The 8,235-nt window shown below is 42.3% G+C and overlaps 1 protein-coding gene across 5 annotated transcripts in view; it reads right to left on the reverse strand.

Moving 5' to 3' along the window:
• LOC119023619 (CSC1-like protein 2) overlaps window positions 1-7,072 on the reverse strand; it is a 31,375-nt gene extending 24,303 nt beyond the window's left edge. For 3 of the 5 annotated variants that reach the window (XR_005076298.1, XR_005076297.1, XM_037105720.1), the window contains exon 1: window positions 6,641-7,071. The gene's annotated coding sequence lies outside the window, so the exon portion shown is untranslated. Of the gene's footprint in view, window positions 1-6,640 lie in introns of all 5 variants that reach the window. The other 2 variants (XR_005076299.1, XR_005076300.1) reach the window with 2 other exon arrangements.
• Window positions 7,073-8,235: the final 1,163 nt, after the last annotated feature.

Below are 8,235 nucleotides of genomic sequence, written 5' to 3' on the forward strand. Positions count from 1 at the left end.
ATGAGACATTAACTTACAGCACTTTGTAGAAAGAGCTTTAGAAAGTTCCCTCCTTTTACTTGTATTAGGGTTCACGGGGCGGAGCTGCCTCCACCTGTATGGCGGCGACGTCGATGTATCGCAGCAGCGGGCAATCCTGCTCAATGAGGCGTCTGTATATATTATGTCTATGGCGCTGACGCTCCGATGGACAGCATCGACCAATCAGGTGAGCTGCTGAAATGGTGTGTTTAAGTGCAATAATACAAAACTGGAAAAGTGAACTCTGTGATCAGCTGCTGAATGAAAATAAACAAACTGGATCACTAAGATGTCAGAGGTCAGTGAAGGCAGCGCTGCCTTCACTGACCTCTGACAAGTGTCGGATGTCAAAGCTCTAACCAGGGGCTGAAAATAACTAAGAAACATTTACTCAAGTACTGTACTTTAGTATATGTCTGCGGTACTTGTACTTCTGTGACTTTATACTTTTAATCTTTAACCGCTGAATACTCTTATACTGCACTCCACTACATTATGTGAGTATTGTTTCCAGTAGATTAAGCGCAAAATTAAATCAACGCATATAAATGACCAACTTTATTGATCTCAGAGGGAAAAGTCACAAGCTTTTAAAACACATTAACGCATCAATAATTATAATCAAATTACAGCATCATACTTCTTCTGTGTTTATTGGTGGCTGGAGAAACAACTTTAAAGGTGCATACCACCACATAAAGAGTGTAAATGCTGCACTTCACGTCAACTTGTGTTATCTGCTCCATCTGTTCACTGGAACACTGAATGATTTACTTCACACATTCATTTTAATACATTTAAATATGTTACTAAAGGAAGCTTAACCAAACTGCATGTAGTCAACATGCTAAGCTAGTTAGCCTCAGCTTCTTTCCTCCACCATGACTAACTGAATTGAATTTCCTCTGGGATCAATAAAGTATCTATCTATCTATCTATCTATCTATCTATCTATCTATCTATCTATCTATCTATCTATCTATCTATCTATCTATCGATAAACTGATCTTGTTAGTTCATCACATTGACATTTTGAATTTCCCGTTGGCAGCTGAGGCTGGACGTCTGCAACTGTGTGGTGGTTTCTACAGCATCCACACACACCACAGCATCCACACACATACCACAGCGTCCACACACACACTGCGGCGTCCACACACACACACACACACACCACGGCGTCCACACACACCACGGCGTCCACACACACCACGGCGTCCACACACACACACCGCGGCGTCCCATCCACACACACCGCGGCTTCCCGTCCACACACACACCGCGGCGTCCCGTCCACACACACCACAGCATCCACACACATACCACGGCGTCCACACACACACCGCGGCGTCCACACACACACCGCGGCGTCCACACACACACACCGCAGCATCCACACACACACCGCGGCGTCCACACACACACCGCGGCGTCCACACACACACACACCACGGTGTCCACACACACACCACGGCGTCCCATCCACACACCATGGCGTCCCATCCACACACACCACAGCGTCCACACACACACCACGGCGTCCCATCCACACACACACCACAGCGTCCACACACACACCACGGCGTCCCATCCACACACACACCACGGCGTCCCATCCACACACACACCACAGAGTCCACACACACACCGCGGCGTCCACACACACACCGCGGCGTCCCGTCCACACACACAACAACTTGCACACACCACATCATCCTACAGAACCATCTCTGTGATAAAACACTCAATGTTCAACAGAGGTGAGATGTCTTTTGGCTTTAGAGGGAAAGAATATATCCACAGAAGGTAGCTGCCCAAGGGCATCAAGGACATACTCAACAGACCCGACGGACCCAGAGACACATGGACCACAAAGCCTCTGCATGACGTGACTGATAACATGTGTTGTAGAAGAGATGCAACAGAACTATAATGACAGGCAAAAGAACAACAAGGACAAAAACAACTACACGGACAGTCAGATGTTAATCATCTACAATGAGAAAAAAAAACAACTGTAGGGACACAAACTGACAACAAAGAGACGCAAAGTGACTGAAGAGGGACGCGAAACAACTACATCACAGCCACACAGTCGACCACACAGATCAGAACAACTGCAGAGACAGATAACAACTACAGAGAGAGACAGAAAACAACTACAGAGACAGAAAACAACTACAGAGAGAGAGAGAGAGACAGAAAACAACTACAGAGAGAGAGAGAGACAGAAAACAACTACAGAGAGAGAGAGAGACAGAAAACAACTACAGAGAGAGAGAGAGACAGAAAACAACTACAGAGAGAGAGAGAGACAGAAAACAACTAGAGAGAGAGAGAGACAGAAAACAACTACAGAGAGAGAGAGAGACAGAAAACAACTACAGAGAGAGAGAGAGACAGAAAACAACTACAGAGAGAGAGACAGAAAACAACTACAGAGAGAGAGAGAGACAGAAAACAACTACAGAGAGAGAGAGACAGAAAACAACTACAGAGAGACAGAAAACAACTACAGAGAGAGAGAGACAGAAAACAACTACAGAGAGAGAGAGACAGAAAACAACTACAGAGAGAGAGACAGAAAACAACTACAGAGACAGAAAACAACTACAGAGAGAGAGAGAGACAGAAAACAACTACAGAGAGAGAGACAGAAAACAACTACAGAGACAGAAAACAACTACAGAGAGAGAGAGAGACAGAAAACAACTACAGAGAGAGAGAGAGACAGAAAACAACTACAGAGAGAGAGAGAGACAGAAAACAACTACAGAGAGAGAGACAGAAAACAACTACAGAGACAGAAAACAACTACAGAGAGAGAGACAGAAAACAACTACAGAGAGACAGAAAACAACTACAGAGAGAGAGACAGAAAACAACTACAGAGACAGAAAACAACTACAGAGAGAGAGACAGAAAACAACTACAGAGACAGAAAACACCTACAGAGAGAGAGACAGAAAACAACTACAGAGAGAGAGACAGAAAACAACTACAGAGAGAGAGACAGAAAACAACTACAGAGAGAGAGACAGAAAACAACTACAGAGACAGAAAACAACTACAGAGAGAGAGAGAGAGAGAGACAGAAAACAACTACAGAGACAGAAAACAACTACAGAGAGAGAGACAGAAAACAACTACAGAGAGAGAGACAGAAAACAACTACAGAGAGAGAAAACAACTACAGAGAGAGAGACAGAAAACAACTACAGAGACAGAAAACAACTACAGAGACAGAAAACAACTACAGAGAGAGAGACAGAAAACAACTACAGAGAGAGAGACAGAAAACAACTACAGAGAGAGAGACAGAAAACAACTACAGAGAGAGAAAACAACTACAGAGAGAGAGACAGAAAACAACTACAGAGACAGAAAACAACTACAGAGAGAGAGAGAGAGAGAGACAGAAAACAACTACAGAGACAGAAAACAACTACAGAGACAGAAAACAACTACAGAGAGAGAGACAGAAAACAACTACAGAGACAGAAAACAACTACAGAGGCAGAAAACAACTACAGAGAGAGAGACAGAAAACAACTACAGAGACAGAAAACAACTACAGAGAGAGAGAGACAGAAAACAACTACAGAGAGACAGAAAACAACTACAGAGAGAGAGACAGAAAACAACTACAGAGACAGAAAACAACTACAGAGAGAGAGACAGAAAACAACTACAGAGAGAGAGACAGAAAACAACTACAGAGAGAGAGACAGAAAACAACTACAGAGAGAGAGACAGAAAACAACTACAGAGACAGAAAACAACTACAGAGAGAGAGACAGAAAACAACTACAGAGACAGAAAACAACTACAGAGAGAGAGACAGAAAACAACTACAGAGAGAGAGACAGAAAACAACTACAGAGACAGAAAACAACTACAGAGAGAGAGAGAGAGAGAGAGAGAGAGAGAGAGAGAGAGAGACAGAAAACAACTACAGAGAGAGAGACAGAAAACAACTACAGAGAGAGAGAGACAGAAAACAACTACAGAGACAGAAAACAACTACAGAGAGAGAGAGACAGAAAACAACTACAGAGACAGAAAACAACTACAGAGAGAGAGAGACAGAAAACAACTACAGAGACAGAAAACAACTACAGAGAGAGAGAGACAGAAAACAACTACAGAGAGAGAGAGACAGAAAACAACTACAGAGAGAGAGACAGAAAACAACTACAGAGAGAGAGACAGAAAACAACTACAGAGAGAGAGACAGAAAACAACTACAGAGAGACAGAAAACAACTACAGAGACAGAAAACAACTACAGAGAGAGAGACAGAAAACTACAGAGAGAGAAAACAACTACAGAGAGAGAGACAGAAAACAACTACAGAGACAGAAAACAACTACAGAGAGAGAGACAGAAAACAACTACAGAGACAGAAAACAACTACAGAGAGAGAGAGACAGAAAACAACTACAGAGACAGAAAACAACTACAGAGAGAGAGACAGAAAACAACTACAGAGAGAGAGACAGAAAACAACTACAGAGACAGAAAACAACTACAGAGAGAGAGACAGAAAACAACTACAGAGACAGAAAACAACTACAGAGAGAGAGAGAGAGAGAGAGAGAGAGAGAGAGACAGAAAACAACTACAGAGACAGAAAACAACTACAGAGACAGAAAACAACTACAGAGAGAGAGACAGAAAACAACTACAGAGACAGAAAACAACTACAGAGAGAGAGAGACAGAAAACAACTACAGAGACAGAAAACAACTACAGAGAGAGAGACAGAAAACAACTACAGAGAGAGAGAGACAGAAAACAACTACAGAGAGAGAGAGGCAGAAAACAACTACAGAGAGAGAGACAGAAAACAACTACAGAGAGAGAGACAGAAAACAACTACAGAGAGAGAAAACAACTACAGAGAGAGAAAACAACTACAGAGAGAGAGACAGAAAACAACTACAGAGAGACAGAAAACAACTACAGAGACAGAAAACAACTACAGAGAGAGAGACAGAAAACTACAGAGAGAGAAAACAACTACAGAGAGAGAGACAGAAAACAACTACAGAGACAGAAAACAACTACAGAGAGAGAGAGACAGAAAACAACTACAGAGACAGAAAACAACTACAGAGAGAGAGACAGAAAACAACTACAGAGAGAGAGAGACAGAAAACAACTACAGAGAGAGAGACAGAAAACAACTACAGAGACAGAAAACAACTACAGAGAGAGAGACAGAAAACAACTACAGAGAGAGAAAACAACTACAGAGAGAGAGACAGAAAACAACTACAGAGAGACAGAAAACAACTACAGAGAGAGAAAACAACTACAGAGAGAGAGACAGAAAACTACAGAGAGAGAAAACAACTACAGAGAGAGAGACAGAAAACAACTACAGAGACAGAAAACAACTACAGAGAGAGAGACAGAAAACAACTACAGAGACAGAAAACAACTACAGAGAGAGAGACAGAAAACAACTACAGAGACAGAAAACAACTACAGAGAGAGAGACAGAAAACAACTACAGAGAGAGAGAAAACAACTACATGTAGTAGATGTTATTTACTGATTCATATGTAATTGATAACTGTCAATAAGTCTTGGTGATGTTTCCTCTGGTGTTGTTGCTGAAACAATGATTCTAATAATCAGCTTCTCATTTAGAGCTGATCTCCAGGTCATGTCTCTGGTTCATAACATCATAGACCTATAAACACCATGTTATTCATTAACAGTATTCAACGTGGTCAATTGAAATTCCAAACTATTTTATCTAATTGATTGTTGATTAAACTCCAATAATAAACAAATCGTTTTCATAAACACACAAAGACATCATCTCAAAGTTTTGACAGATTTGGGTCAAATTTGGGCCGAACATCATTCAGACTGCTGACTAGTGATTAGTCATCATTGATTATTAACCTCCTGGTGATTCTCTCAGTGAATCGATTAACGTTGAGCCCAAAGTGACGTCTTTAAATGTGTGGCTACCACCAGCAGTGATCCATCGTCTCAGAACCTGGATCAGTTCTCTGCCTGTGATCTTAAATATAACTCATCATCAGAATAATGCACATTCACTTCATGTTGCTGACTGATCGATTAATCGGCTGCTCATCTCTGAGGCGTCATAGAGCTGCTGTCTGACACCTGAAGCTTTATTCAGCTGCTTTTGATCCGGACGTGTCCGCGGCCCTGCTGCACCTGCAGTCCGGCCTGAACGACACCACCTGCCCGGCCGTACCGAGTCACAGACCGGCTGAGAACATCCGACATTAACCGCCGACACTCAGGACGACGACTTTAAATGGAGGACAGCGAGTCAACGGCTGCCGTCAGTCAGAGGTGAGCCACAGACTGCGGACGGACGGACGGACGGCTCGGTGTCCTCTGCGCACACATTATATAACCGACACCCTCCGCAGCAGAGTCACCGGGGCCGCACGGAGGCTGATGGATGCTGTCCGGGAGGAAACAGCGAGCCGGAGCCGCGGACAGGCCGCTGGTGAGGCTGCAGCAGCGGCCTGTCCGCCGCTAATCAACCCGCTCAGGAGATCAAACAAAGCCGTCTTATGAGAATAAAGCCTGTAATAATTAAAGCCAGAGAGATTAGAGCCGGTACCTGACCATCCGAGGCGACCTGCTCCTCCTCACCGCTGCTAGTTTCACACAACGAGCCGTTAGATCGTCAGCAGTGCAGCGCCGCCCCGGCCGCGTCCTGCCGCAGCGCCGCCATCCCGCAACACAAAAAGGCTGATTCACGCCCGAACAGGTCAAACCGCCGCCGCCGCAGGAAGGTGTCCCTCCGCCGGCCGCTGGGTCCGCTGCGAGCCGCTGCTGCTCCGCCTGGTGTCGGTGCTAAAATGGAGGCGGTGTTAGTGGGAATAGAAGGAGAGCGGGAACACTGCTGCTGCCGCCGCCGGGAGGACGCGAAGAAGAAGAGCGGCGCGGCTGCTGCGTCACACCGCCGCCGACAGAGGGCGCCATCCGGGGCCCTTCACAATAAAAGTCCCCGCGGCCATTTTCCAGTGTTTTATTATGAAGGCATTTTAGTGTGAGGAGGTAGTATTCTCTAATAAAAATACAAAATAACACTATAAATATATTAAAATGAAGCATCCCAAAGTCAGAGTTTCATTATAAAATAGTTTATACTGTAAATTTGTTATATTTTCACTTAATAGTTATTTGATGCATGCACCAACATCATCACAACAAATTCCTCGTATGTGTAAAATCGTACTTGGCAATAAAGCTTTTCTGATTCTGATTCTGATTCTATTATTATTATTATTATTATTATTATTATTATTATTATTATTATTATTATTATTAGTCTCTATGGATTGTTGTGTTCAGTAGTAATAAATATGATTCAAAGGTTCATAGTTTAATAACTAATAACATACTTTGACTTTGTGTTCACATTTAAAATAAGGTATACAAAAACATATAACAAATACAACAAATATTGATGATGATAACGACAATAATGATAATAGTAATAATAATAATTATAATAAAAATAATGATAATGATTATAGCTGCTGCGCAGTGATGGGTCGGGTCTGGGCTATTTTTTGGCAAATTTAGGCAATTCTGAGCAACAAACAGGAGAATAGGAAGACAAGACAGTTGACAACAATGTGCATTTTGGACCACTTGAGGCTTGAACTCACAGCTTCTGGAACCAAAGACTGTCATCTATCATTCTGAGCTATTTGGCAAGTAGCAATACAACTGTGGCTTCACAAATTGAGTAAGCCATTCACTGTTGTGCAGGCAGATTTGAAACCACTGTAAAAAATTTAGTTATCAAGACAAAAATATGGAAATACACATGTTGCAGCATGGAGATGTTGGTAATTTCTTTTTAAAAAATATTGATTTGCTCAATAAGTGAATAACTGATGTTTAGCTATGTCATTATTGCATTGACTCCAATTGTTCACATGAAAGAAACATTTAAAATACTGTGAAAAATTCAGTTTCTTAGGCTCAGTTTTTGATAAATCAAAGGAGGAGAGAGGAAATAGGTTTAAAAAGTTTTACAGTTTTTGAAAAACAAAACTGAATGATGTACTTCATAATTTTTAATAGGTTTAAATGTACAAAAGTTTCTTCAATATTGAGGCTACAGTTTGATCAAAGATCTGAAGCTGTGGTTGATTTGTTATGAATTTTCAGCATTTTGAACTTTAGATGCTTGCTGTAGCG

Source organism: Acanthopagrus latus, chromosome 1 (assembly GCF_904848185.1).
Source record: "Acanthopagrus latus isolate v.2019 chromosome 1, fAcaLat1.1, whole genome shotgun sequence".
NCBI classification, from domain to species: Eukaryota; Metazoa; Chordata; class Actinopteri; order Spariformes; family Sparidae; genus Acanthopagrus; species Acanthopagrus latus.